General features: G+C 40.7%; 1 protein-coding gene across 3 annotated transcripts in view; it reads left to right on the top strand.

The window, feature by feature from the left end:
• Positions 1 to 12,521, top strand: part of LOC147601242 (uncharacterized) — a 67,050-nt gene that overhangs the window by 7,625 nt on the left and 46,904 nt on the right. Inside the window, exon 2 of one of the 3 annotated variants that reach the window (XM_086745109.1) lies at positions 2,244 to 2,348. The exons of 1 other annotated variant lie outside the window; for it this stretch is intronic. The gene's annotated coding sequence lies outside the window, so the exon portion shown is untranslated. Of the gene's footprint in view, positions 1 to 2,239; positions 2,349 to 12,521 lie in introns of those variants that run through there. One more of the 3 variants, XR_015258180.1, reaches the window with a different exon arrangement.

Genomic DNA, 12,521 nt, shown 5'->3' on the forward strand with positions numbered 1-12,521 from the left:
GCAATTTTGTGCATGTTCTTCTAGGATTACTAGGAAATACTGATAGTTTTTAACAAAATTGTTGTCCTGGACCCATGAAATTTACTGTCTCAATCACTGGACTATAGTATGATGCTATTGGTTTTGTTATCCAGATATTGACCCACATTTGTCTCCACTTTGAAAAGGCCTTTCCAGATTCTTGATGGATATAATGTTAAATTATATCTTAACAGGGCTTTAACAAGACATCTAAAGAAAAGAAAATACCACTCCATACCTCTTCATTGTTGTGTGTTTTAATAAACTGGCTCTACAGAAGCTAATAAACTATGGTAGAGAAGATGCTTCCTTTCACTACCAAAGCTAAATGGGGAAATGTCTTATCCTGCTGTTTTCTGTGTTTTATTTTTTTTTGAGCTTCCAGCTGCTCTGCACTATATCTTTTGATTCAGTGTTGTCTTTGTCTTTGCTTCTTTTGCCGACCTGCAAGAAAACTGATACTGATTTAGGCCTGCTGCTTTGACATTCAGCTCAAATATCTGATGAACATTTGGCTGTTGCTCACTGCTCTGTCTATCCCTCTTTAACTGAGAGTGTTTATGTGCTTTAACTGAAACAGAAACATTTCAAGAGGAATCTCCAAATGCAACATCAATGAGCTACTCATTTCAGCAGCAGGAATAAGGAAATATAGCATCACTGTACAGTAAAACACAAAGAGCTCTAGTTGCAATGAGAGAGCTATGAAGAGGTATTTTATTTCTGTAGCTGATCCAATTGTAAATCTCATAATTTCCTCATCTGATTGCTGGAAAATGCTCAGGGAGGTAGTGTGTGTGCCTTAATCTATCACTGCATCACCTCAGGCTCTCATATTGCAGCAAAGCTAATTATCATGTTTCCAGCAACACAGCACGATCTCACATTTGTTTATTGGAGGAAATATAAATTTCAAAACAAAAGCCTTCATATTATGGTATGAAAAGGCAAGGAATAAGGGGGAGAGAGTGAGGGAAAAAAAAGAGAAAGATTCCCTTCTTACAAGGTTTATAGTTCCTTGGATTGTGCTGTAAATAGAAAATTTTCTTCTGTGAGAATGCATTGTGTGACATTGTGTAATGCATTGTGTGACATTTTGCACCTAGTGAGATCGTGACATTGGATGTGCAAAGGCAAAGCAAATCTTGTGTTGTAGGAAAATGACCTGAAAGGGATCTTTTTATGCTCTTTTGATAGCTCAATGTGTTATGTGATTCTGATCAAATTAAATTTATATAGGGCAACTGCCACTGTCCTGACTAAACTGCCTTGATTTTGCTACTGCAAAGATTCATGAGGATTAGCAGGCACACTAGTGCTCTCACAATTCATGGCATCCAGAAAGCTTTATTTAATGTTCTCATTTCTATTTGTTTAATTTGTTAGCAGGGAGAGATTCAATCAAGGTGGCAGTTTGTTTTCTCTAGTGTGTTCCTGAGCAGACTGAGCATAGCAAATGCAGCTTGTCACGTACCTCCCCTGGCAGCTCCGCCGTTCACGTGAAACTTGTGTTTCACATATCCCACTAGAATTATATCAAACATGCTGTTCTCTGAGAGATAACACACTTATTCTAAAACATACCGGATTATAAATATCTACTGGCACACAGAGGCTTCTTAGACAATAACAGAACAATAACAGCTCAGTCCCTGCAGCTCCCCCTGCATACAAAACTGGACTTCTGTTCTTTCAGCTCTCTGGGAGGAAGCCTTTTTAATGATAAATCTCAGATGATGGGATTGAAAGGATCAAGGCACTACTCCGATCCAGCCCCTTGCATTGAGGAGGGGAGGACCCTGTGGTACTTTGTTCATTGTGTGTATCTGACCTTTCCTTAAAGCTACCGAGTGCCTGTGCTGTAACTACCTCATTAGTCAAAATGTTCCACCAACTTTACTGACAGAGAAGTTTTCCTAGGATGTGAGTGAGGTACACCTAGTTTTCATCACTAGCCTGCAGTGTGTTACTCTTGTGGAATCCAGCATGAAGAATTATTTTTCTCCCTGTACTAATTTTCCTACCTTGGATAATCTGATGAGATCAGAACAGGCCAAATGGCAGATGCTCAGGGGAAGTGAGACTGGAAAGGCCACAAATTAACCAGTCCCAGGAGCACTGAACCCTATAAGGGGTCCCCATTTGATCCTCTGAAGCACGACAGCAAAATTTATGAGTGTTTCTTTTTTCTTTCCCATTCCTCACTCCCATGACGGCATCAGTTTTCCAGATGAGGAACAGAAAGCATGTCCCATGACCAAACAAGAACCACCACCCCTGCTGAGCTGCTGGCTGACAAACACCCACCCAAGCTACTTGGTGAACAGGTATCTTCCTAGTGTATGGCTCCATGTGCCTCAGCTAGAAATAATCTGTGAATGATTCATGAACTGGGAAGAATCTCAATTTGGTGGCTTTTCAATTCTCCCAGTGTTGGTATCACACTTCCTTTTATGAATATTTTGAAGCTTTGCAATTTTAGCCTAACATATGTACTCTATTTCCAATTTATATTTCCTAAAATAAATCTCACACACACTTTTTTAGTATATCAACAATATTTAGCACATCTACAACCTGGACTGGATCATCTAGCAGGTAGAAACACATATGACAATACTTTTACTACATAAAATCAGTGCGATCTTTATAAGCCCCATTCCTTTCGGTAATGCCTTCCAACCACCCTTAAACTTTACAAGAAATGTGTTGCATCTTTAAATTTGAAAAGCAAGTTCAGGAATAGGACTTCAGAGGACAAAAAGAAAAGGGTCAACATCTTGTAACAGTACTGGTACCTGCACCTACAAAGTAGTTGGTACTGAATGTTTTCAGAAGAAGAGTAGTTTCTCTTTCTCTATGGCTTTTTTCATAGCAAATTTGTTGAGAGTGGAAGGAAGAGAAATGTGTTAGATAATGTCTTAGCTCTCTGCTAACTTCTTTCAATGTTACATTAGTTGGAGAACATGATTAGAAGTTGTGTTTGAAAAATGATACTGACATTTAAGTGTTTTTTGTAAATGGATCAGAGTAACTGTTCAATTGTGAGGTAACCCTTACTCTTTCCCTGTCATTTAGGATACTGAATTTCTTGTACCATACATACCTGGGAAAAAGTAAGGAGGGCTCTAATCTTTCGCACTAGTTCATCAGTTCAGTTGTGTTGTACTGTACTGTGAATGTCTGATTTTGAACATGCAGCCCTGCTGCTTACCATATGACTTAAGCCAATACTTTCCAGCAAAGGAGCATCTTTAAGAAAGACTTACTCCAATTTGCTAATATGTATTTACTTGCTTTGTTGAATCAGGATCTGGATTCAGTTTGTGAATCCCTATTTTCCAGCTATGGCAATAAAAAGCGATGGCAGTAGAATCATAGACAGACACTCATAGGATCATGTAGACTGATGTGTTCAGCTCTATCGATGGAAAATAAAGTCTCTGTCTGATAATATCTGATATTTCATTTGTCATTGTTCCATCTCTTTTTCCTCAGTAACAATAGATATGACCAGTACCGGGCTTTTCTTTCATCATGACCTTTATTAACCAGCAGTGGGAAGGTACTTCAAACACAATTCGCAGCAACGGAATTTAACTGTCTCTGAAAAGAATTTAAATCATTAAAAGAAACAAATGTGCCAAAAGAAGCATCAGTGTTTCTTTTTCATTTTATAAAAATAAAAGAAAAAAAATTGCCATATTCCCACTCCATTTTAGTCAGTTAAATAACAAAAAGAAAAATAATCAGTCTGTATTCTTTCAGCAATAAAACATTTTATAGCTAGGAAAAACCAGAAACCTGACACATTTGGCAATTAATACACAGAGGCATTAATCCAAACCTCATTCAATCTTCTTCCCATTACCACTGTAAAAAGGTAATTTAGGTAGGTTTGAACAATACATTCCAAACATAATATGAACCTGAGAATTACTATTACTTGGAAAAGTCTGTGCTCATTGCTTGTGAGTTTATTGTCCTTTTTTGATGGTGTTTCATTTCTTCTTGTCTGAGCTGCCCATCAGCTCCCTATAATTTACAATGTGATGTCAGACAAAGTAAATATGCATAAACACCACCATACAACTTGCAATTGTGCAAGTCCAGGGTAGTTTAAAGTGAGTTTCTTTCAGCCAAGAACTCATCAGTTCCCCCTTCTCTTGTGCAAGTCTCCTCTGCACAGTATTGCAGTTTGAAATTCATAACACAGTGAGGAAGAGCGGCTACATGCAAAATGGAGCATGTCTACTCCCATATTGCTAGTGCTCACAGAAATCCCCTCTGAACTCCCCCTTGTCTTGCTCCTTACTCTAAAATGCCTTCACAAATGTCCTCTAGAAATAAGTGGATCCACCTATTGTCCACCTTAAGGCAGCTGAGAAACCTCTATACCTTGAACAGAACTAAGGTACGTTTGAAAAGGCAGGATGGCTTCACACGATAACAGGTCTATCTATATTCTACAATGGAAACAATGGAGTAATTCTACTCCAAACTGTGTAGTCGTGTGTGCTCTCACCAGGAAGTTCACAAGAAAGGTGTTTAGGAGCAACCAGTCACAGCTCCTACTAAGGTGAGGTAAAAAACATGGAGTAAAAAGGATCATGGGTTCTAGGATGGGCTTGATAGAAAATCTAGGAGGTGCTAAACTCTGAAAAAAGACCCAACCTGACGTTCTGCAGGTTTCCAAAAATGCCAGAGCTTTTTAATTTTGCAGTGTGTGGGCTCTGTTTCAGAGCAAGTGTGAAAGACACCTGTTCACAGCCAAGTCAAGATGTATTTTTTACAGGAAAAAAAGTAATATTTACTCAGATTCAGCATCCTGCAGCCTATGCAGAAACTCTCCATTACTTCTGCAGCATTGATATCCAGACAGGGAACACACATTTTGCTAGATTTTATGGTTGTGCATAGTGTATATTTAGACATAGAGATAAGACATTTTGTCTAATTTAGGTTATATTTGTGGTAAAAAATAGCTCACGTATCTTTTCTAGTTTATAATTGTAGGAGGTCTATATATGCATTTCTAGCTGCTTCTGGTATTATACCTCTTCCAAGGACATTTTTCACTCTGATCATATAGTGATAAGAATGGGAAATTTATATCTATCATAGTTAAACAATGATCAAAATAGTGCGAAGGACACAAGCATGAATATGGAAGGGAAGCAATTTAGCTGCAAACCTACTGTGCAAAATTATCTTTGATCTTTCAGAAGGCACAAGATTGCTGCAGTTGTGTGCAAGAATCCTTTTTTTTTTTGTATTTTTTAAAGTATTGCAAATTAACAACTGAGAAAACTTGAAGACAATGAAGAATCCACAGTTAAACTAACTGCTAAAAAATCAGTCATGGGGAGCATTAGTGTAGTAGCATTTCCTAGAGCTCTGGATATGCACACACTCTTTCACACTGAAAAGTTCTGTAGAAAGAATAGTAAATATGTAGATGACATCCTCATTCAAAATGTACAAAGGACAATGAAAGAGAACAAAATAAAAAATTTAATCTGCAAGATTTTTTAGGCCTTTGATCATGGGCCCCAAACCAGTTCTGGCAGGCTTTGTTTTTTGGTCACTGGCAGGCAAATGTTGCAATTTAAGAGAAGCATTCCTGCTTCCTCTCTCCCTGTGGTTATCCCAGTTTTCATAGACAGTGAACTTTGATTTTCTTTGGATCGGCTAAGAGCAGCAAGGCTATCCACTGTATTTGCTGGTGTGGTACTCACACCTTTGCCTTTTTGCTGTGGTTTGACTTCAGTTCCCCAATTTCAGCAGCTTACAGGATTTAGAAAATATTAAGAAATCAAAGCTCGTGCATCCTTGTGAAGAAGTTCAGGATAGATGAACAAAAATAATTTTGAAGCTAACTTGATGACAAACTCCTCAAACTACTTTTACTAATGTAAAACAGAAATGCACCAAAAAATTGTGAGTGTCCATTTAAAATCTTCTGAACTTCAGCCTGTTTCTCTCTGTGAAATAACGTAAGGTGACAGTTTCATATATATTCTTGATGTGATGAATCATGGAATCACAGAGTTGTTTGGGTTGGAAGTGACCTTTAAAAGTCATCTAGTCCAACACTCCTGCAGTGAGCAGGGACATCTTCAACTAAATAAGGTTATATAGAACCCCGTCCAGCCTGAGCTTCAACGTCTCCAGGGATGGGGCACCTACCAACTGTCCAGGCAACCTGTTCCAGTGCTTCACCACCCTCATTTTAGAAGTTTTCCTGATGTTTAGTCTTAATCTACCCTCTTTTAATTTAAAATCATTAACCCTTGTCCTATTGCTGCAGATCTTGCTAAAAATTTTCTCCTCATCTTTCCTATAAGCCTCCTTTAGGTACTGGAAGGCTGCTTTAAGGTCTCCCTGGAGCCTTCTTTTCTCCAGGCTGAACAGCCCCATCTCTCTCAGCCTGACCTTATAAGAGAGGTGCTCCAGCCCTCTGATCATCTTCATGGCCCTCCTCTGGACTCACTCTAGCAGGTCCATGTCATTCTTTTGTTGAGGGCTCTGGAGCTGGATGCAGTACTCCAGGTGGGGTCTCATGAGAGTGGAATAGAGGAGGGGAATCACCTCCCTTGACCTGCTAGTCACACTTCTTTTGATGCAGCCCAGGATATGATTTGCTTTCTGAGCTATGAGCGGACTTTGACACCTCATGTCCAGCTTTTCATCCACCAGTACCCCCAAGTCTTTCTCGGCAGGGCTGTACTCAATCCTTTCATCTCCCAGCTTGTATTGATACTGGAGGTTGCCCTGACCCAGGTGCAAGACCTTGCACTTGGTCTTATTAAACCTCATGAAGTTCATATGAGCTCACTTCTCAAGCTTGTCCAGGTCTCTCTGGATGGCATTCCATCCCTCAGGCATGTCAATTGCACCACTCAGCTTGGTGTTGTGATAAATGACCTCATCACCATAATTTTTTACTTAATTTATGATTCTAAACTGTCTACTGGAATTTTAATTCTCTCAGCATTTCACAAAACACACAGGAGCAAGTCTTCTTTGCCCTTGGAGTATTAGTGGCTCAGTGTTTTTTATTTTATTTTAGGCTATGGATTGGACACCAAAACTGTGTCTATTTAACGCCTATGTAACTGTGGATATGTAACACCTGCCAGTCACAGCCAGTGCCAGAACCATGTGCGACAGTTTCAGGGCTAGCAGAGCTCTGCTCCCACCAGAAAAACATCTCCAGTCTGCTGTGTTCCTCCCTCTGTCATCGCATGGGCAATTCTAACTCCGGCATGCTTGTTCAACAACAGATGGAAACGAAGGTGAAGAGGAGAGGAAAGAGTCAAAAGAAGTTAAAAATATCGTCATCTGACACAGAAGGATTGTGCTGCTAACATTAAGAGACAACACAATCTGAATAAAAACAGTTGAGCAGCATTAGCACTGCCTGAAGGGGAATTCACTCTGTCTCCTTCCCAGATATGCATAATGCATGTCTGCTGATTTTTTAATTTGAATTTGTCATTTTCTCCCCTTTGTGCTTCATTGGCAGAGTAAGCAATAATTATGAGTTTTATGCCATGTAACTAACCATATAAACTGTTTAATGGCTTAACTTAACATCTGTTAGGTCTGCATCACCAAGACCATGTAGGATGTTCTGTGGGATGTAATTATGGATTTAAAATTTGTGTGCCAAGAGCTCAGGTAATATCATAAGGTTTGAATCTTCCCTGATATCATGACTTGCTATTACTTTACTATACCTTACTATTACCTATATTCATTAGTAATATGTCATAGTTTAGCCCTGCTCGAGACCAAGCTATGCAGTCTCTCTCTTACTCCCCCCCACCCTCCAAGGGAATAGGGGGAGAGATAATAAAAAAGTCTCAAGGTCTGAGATAAGGACAGGGAGAGATCATTAAAGTTACTGTTATGGGCAAAACAGACTCAACTTGGGGAAAGATATTTATTTATTTGTAAAACCAAAGCAGGATAATGAGGAAGAGAACAAAAACAACTTCCCCCCATCCCCTCCCTCTTCCCGGGCTTAACTTCAGTTATCTACATCTCCTTCCCCCTCCTGAGCAGCACAGTGGGAATAGCGAATGGAGGTTGCAGTCAGTTCATCACACGTTTCTTTACACCGCTTCTTCCTCCTTGGGGGAAGAACTCCTCACATTCCTCCCCTGCTCCAGTGTGGGGTCCCTCCCATGGGCTACAGTCCTTCATGAACTGGTATAGCACAGGTCCTTTTCCACTGGGTGCAGTCCCTCCAGAACAGGTGCCCCAGCGTGGGCCCTCCATGGGCCACAGCCTCCTTCTGGCTTCTGCCTGCCCCAGTGTGGGGTCCTCCATGGGCTGCAGGTGGATTTCTGCTCCTCCGTGGGCCTCCATGGGCTGCAGGGGGACAACCTGCTCCACCATGGTCATCACCACAGGCTGCAGGGGAATCTTGGCCAGGAGTAGCATTACTCCTCCTCCTCCTTCTGAACTGACCTTGGTATCTGCAGCCGTTCCTCTCACAAGAAATTCTTCACAATTGGCAGGCAGACACCTCTCAGGGCCCCTTCACATCTCATCTCCCCTCCACTTCTTGCAACTGGGCTGGGCCAAGTCAGGCCCAGTTGGCCACCTGGCGGGAGGCCAGACGGTGAGGGCCACAAGGCCCACGGGGTTCGCACGTCCCCCTCTCTGCCCCGGCTCCAGCTTCTACACATTGTCGTCTTCTTTTTTTTTTATTTCCCCCCTTCTTAAATACATTGTCACAGAGGTGTTATCAGGGAACATTCGGTCCCCAAATGGCTTGGCCCTCACCAGTGGTCGTTCTGCCCTAGACCTGACAGAGTCCATTGGACAAAGGGGAAACTTCTAGCAGCTTCTTACAGAAGCTGTCACCATAGCACGCGCCTCCCCCCCCCCCCAACAAAACCAGCACATAATGTTAGTAAGTCTTCCACATTTTTATGCCACCATTTCTGTGGCAACCTTCAGCTGATGAAAGTGCAACATGTGTACAAATGTGTTACCTTCTACTTCAGTCTCAAATAGGAAGATTTTCTTCAGTACATCAGTACGTAGCTACCATCCATGGAATAACCATGTTTATTTCAGTGAAGCAGGAGATATAGTGAGAGCAGATGAGGTAATTTAGAAATTGTTCTTTTGCCTATATGATGCTTAATGTATTGAAAAGCTACTCCAATATTTGTGTAAGTACCAGGAGCAGCTTACAAAACCAAGGGCTATGTTTTCAAACTAGTGTCCAGTCTGAGGAGTTTGTGAAATGTGTAGTCCAGAAGCCAGACAGATTTTCTGTGTGAGCCAAATGACCACTTGAAGCCTTTCTCTGGTATTTTTCAAATCCTATGCTCTAATAAACTGTTCCTTGAATGTTATGCAAAGGGAGTATTAGTCTTTGCTCTCCTGTAATAAGAAGGAGGCTCCTCACAGGATGTTGTTGGGCTTGTTACAGCAGACAGGTAGACAGCTGAATCTGGAATTTTGAATGACAGGAGGATTTAGATGCTTAAATACTTTGAGAGATCTGAGTTGAGTCCTTCGAGTTAAACTACAGACATTACTGTCACAAGACTGTTACATGTAAACACAGGCTCCTACTCCAAGTGTCAACTCCTGAAGTGTTGATTATTCAAAGACTTCACCTATTGACTATATTTATTCTTCACTGGCTCTGCATCTGCTCAGTCAGAGCAACGTATGCAGTGCTGCCTGGCATGGGGCTGAAAATGGAAAGCAATTAATTCTGTAGTTGTCATTAATTATCTTCACAGGAGACAAAACAGAGCTTTAATTCTCCTTTTCAGGCTATGTGGATACAACAGTTGCCATAATAGTTAATAACCCTTTGACAACTTGCCTTTAGCATCAGCTTTTCTTGCACTCATGTTGCATAGGCGTGCTGTTTCTTGGCGGCTTGATGGACCAGCAGCAGCCTCTCTCCCTTTTCTCTTCCCCTGTGACACAGCAGGGCCTTTGTGGTGTCTTGGTCCATCATGCATTGCCTCCCTGTCCTCTCCGTTGCCTCCCTGGCTTCTTGTAGCAACATTAATCTGTTTTCCTTAACATGAATTTACACGTAGTTTTGCATATTTTGTTAAAAATTAAAGCACATATTAAAGCACAGTGAGATGACTGAACCCACAAAGTGTTTGCTAGGAGCTACAAAAATTGTTCTGTTCCCTTCTTCACAATTTCATTATTTTTGTATCTGTATTCCTACTGAAGAATGTATTTGTAGAGATGCAGGACTTTAAATATAGCAGTGCTTCGCCCCAAGTTCTGGCTTGTTTTTTTTTTTTTTTTTCTAAAGAAACTCTGGCTTTCAAAGGACAAGCCTATATATTACAATAAAGAAAAATGTACTCATATCAGACCTAACATGAGCTGTGTGTACAACTATCCAGTGCAATACAGAGATGTTATCTCAATTCAAAATACAAAATAGTTGTTTCTGCCTACCACTATGCCTTGGATAACAAGTCCTGTTTTTTTTTGTTTTTTTTTGTTTTTTTTTTTTTCTGTGAGGAAAATTAATTTGGGGCAGAACTGCATTGATGTGGCTAGAGTACTTCAGAAACCAGTAACATCTCTTGGGATGTTTTGTAGACTTGGACTTTGGAGTCTGTATTTCACAGGATCATAGAATGGTTTGGGTTGGAAGGGACCTTTAAAAGCCATCTAGTCCAACCCCCCTGCAAGAAGCAGGAACATCTCCAACCAGATCAGGTTGCTCAGAGCCTCATCCAACCTGATCTTGAATGTCTCCAGGGATGGGACATCCACTCCCTCTCTGGGTAGCTTGTTCCAGTGAATTCCATCCTTTGTGCAGGGTTTTACAGTGCATAAATAAATAAACAATTCCAAAGGGAACCAAAAGGTAGATTGAAAGATCATGTAGTAATTTTTAAACAATCACGTAATTCAATGCGATTTCTCAGTCAAGCATATGTCACCAAACCTTGGCTAGAGTAAATCAACACAATGTTGCTAATGGAAGTTGAGACTCTGCAGTTCTAGCAAGTTTATAATTATTTTTGGTTTACTGCTTTGTAAATATCTTTCCTGTTCAGGGAGGTTCTGTGGGGTAGTTGAGCAGGCAGACAAAGGTGCATCTCATCTTCTTATCTCTTAAGGGTTAGAGGTTTGATCTGAAGCAAGGCCTTCAGCTTCCTCCATGGTCAGATTAGCAACCTCCAAAGAGTGGTTGACGCCACCTGCAGCAGACCTCCTCTTTAGGATGAGATAGGGCATCCTCTGACAGTGCCTATCCATCTCCACTGGTTATAGAAGAAACTTAGGAAAGTAACTTCAGACTAGATGTCTGCCTTTTAACCAACCTAAATTATGCATGAGGAAGGGTACTCAGAGCATTCTCCAGCCCTGTCTGCACAGCCACAGAGCTCCAGTTGCTCCTGCTGGAAGCTAAGGGCTGTGGACCCCCACTCAAATCCTTTCCTTAGAGGACTGGCTTAATTCACAGCCTACTGGCTTGCTGATTATAATACAGGTGCAGCAGTGGGTTCAGAGCCACATGCCGTCCTCCTAGGATAAAGCTGCAGCAATTGTTTGTGTTAATAGGGTTTTAAATTGCGTGAGGAGGCATAAAAGGTGCCTGAAAACTGGAGATAGATGAAAGAATAATGCAAATATGGTACTCTAATGATTGAATTTTACTTCTTCTTGCAGCGATCTTAGCTCCTTGGGTAGAACAACAAAGAATGAGAGCAATCCTTTATATTATACATCAGTGTGCACTGGCTTTGTGAAGCTCTGACTTTAAGATATTCCCCTAAAGATGTTTTTGATTTACGTCATGGGGACCTGTACAGGATGCCTTTCTCTTTTTGATCATGACTGTTCAATCAGATTTAGCTGCTACACAGCAGATGCTTGTAGTGTTTGTATTTTCCTGCACTGGCACATCTAATTTAAACAAAAGTATTTCCACATGGTGCAAGGATATTTCTAAAGTGTGACTGTGATGGAGAGAAAAATATTTCTGCATTTCCCACAGAATAAGGTGTTTGCTCTGGAGACATCTGGAAATGTGTCTCACTGTACACCTGATCAGAAAGAGATATGGCTCACTGATTAATGGGAAAATGAGATACTAATTCAATTTTTAAAGAGTAAATGTTCAGAGATTTTTAGATAGCTTTATTATATTCATCTGTTTCCCCTTATATCCTAGAATAAAAAGCCTGCCAGATACTGTAGTGTGATGTAATTTGGCTGGGATGTTATCTCATCTGATGTCTTGAAGCTGAAGTAATTTATTTAGACACTGGGAATCAGCATCAAGCTAATCTGGTTTCCTTAATCCACTGCCCTCCAATGCAGCCATGTTATATGGATCTAGGGGCTCTGCTGGTAATGTATACGCTGGAGACGCTGGTGATGCTGAACAAATTGATGTGAACTATAACTCCACATGTCAAATGCTACTCAACAAATAACCATTTGCAATAAATATGTCAATTTCCATAATTCTATAATTT

This window comes from Chlamydotis macqueenii, chromosome 3 (assembly GCF_036417535.1).
Source record: "Chlamydotis macqueenii isolate bChlMac1 chromosome 3, bChlMac1.mat, whole genome shotgun sequence".
NCBI lineage: Eukaryota > Metazoa > Chordata > Aves > Otidiformes > Otididae > Chlamydotis > Chlamydotis macqueenii.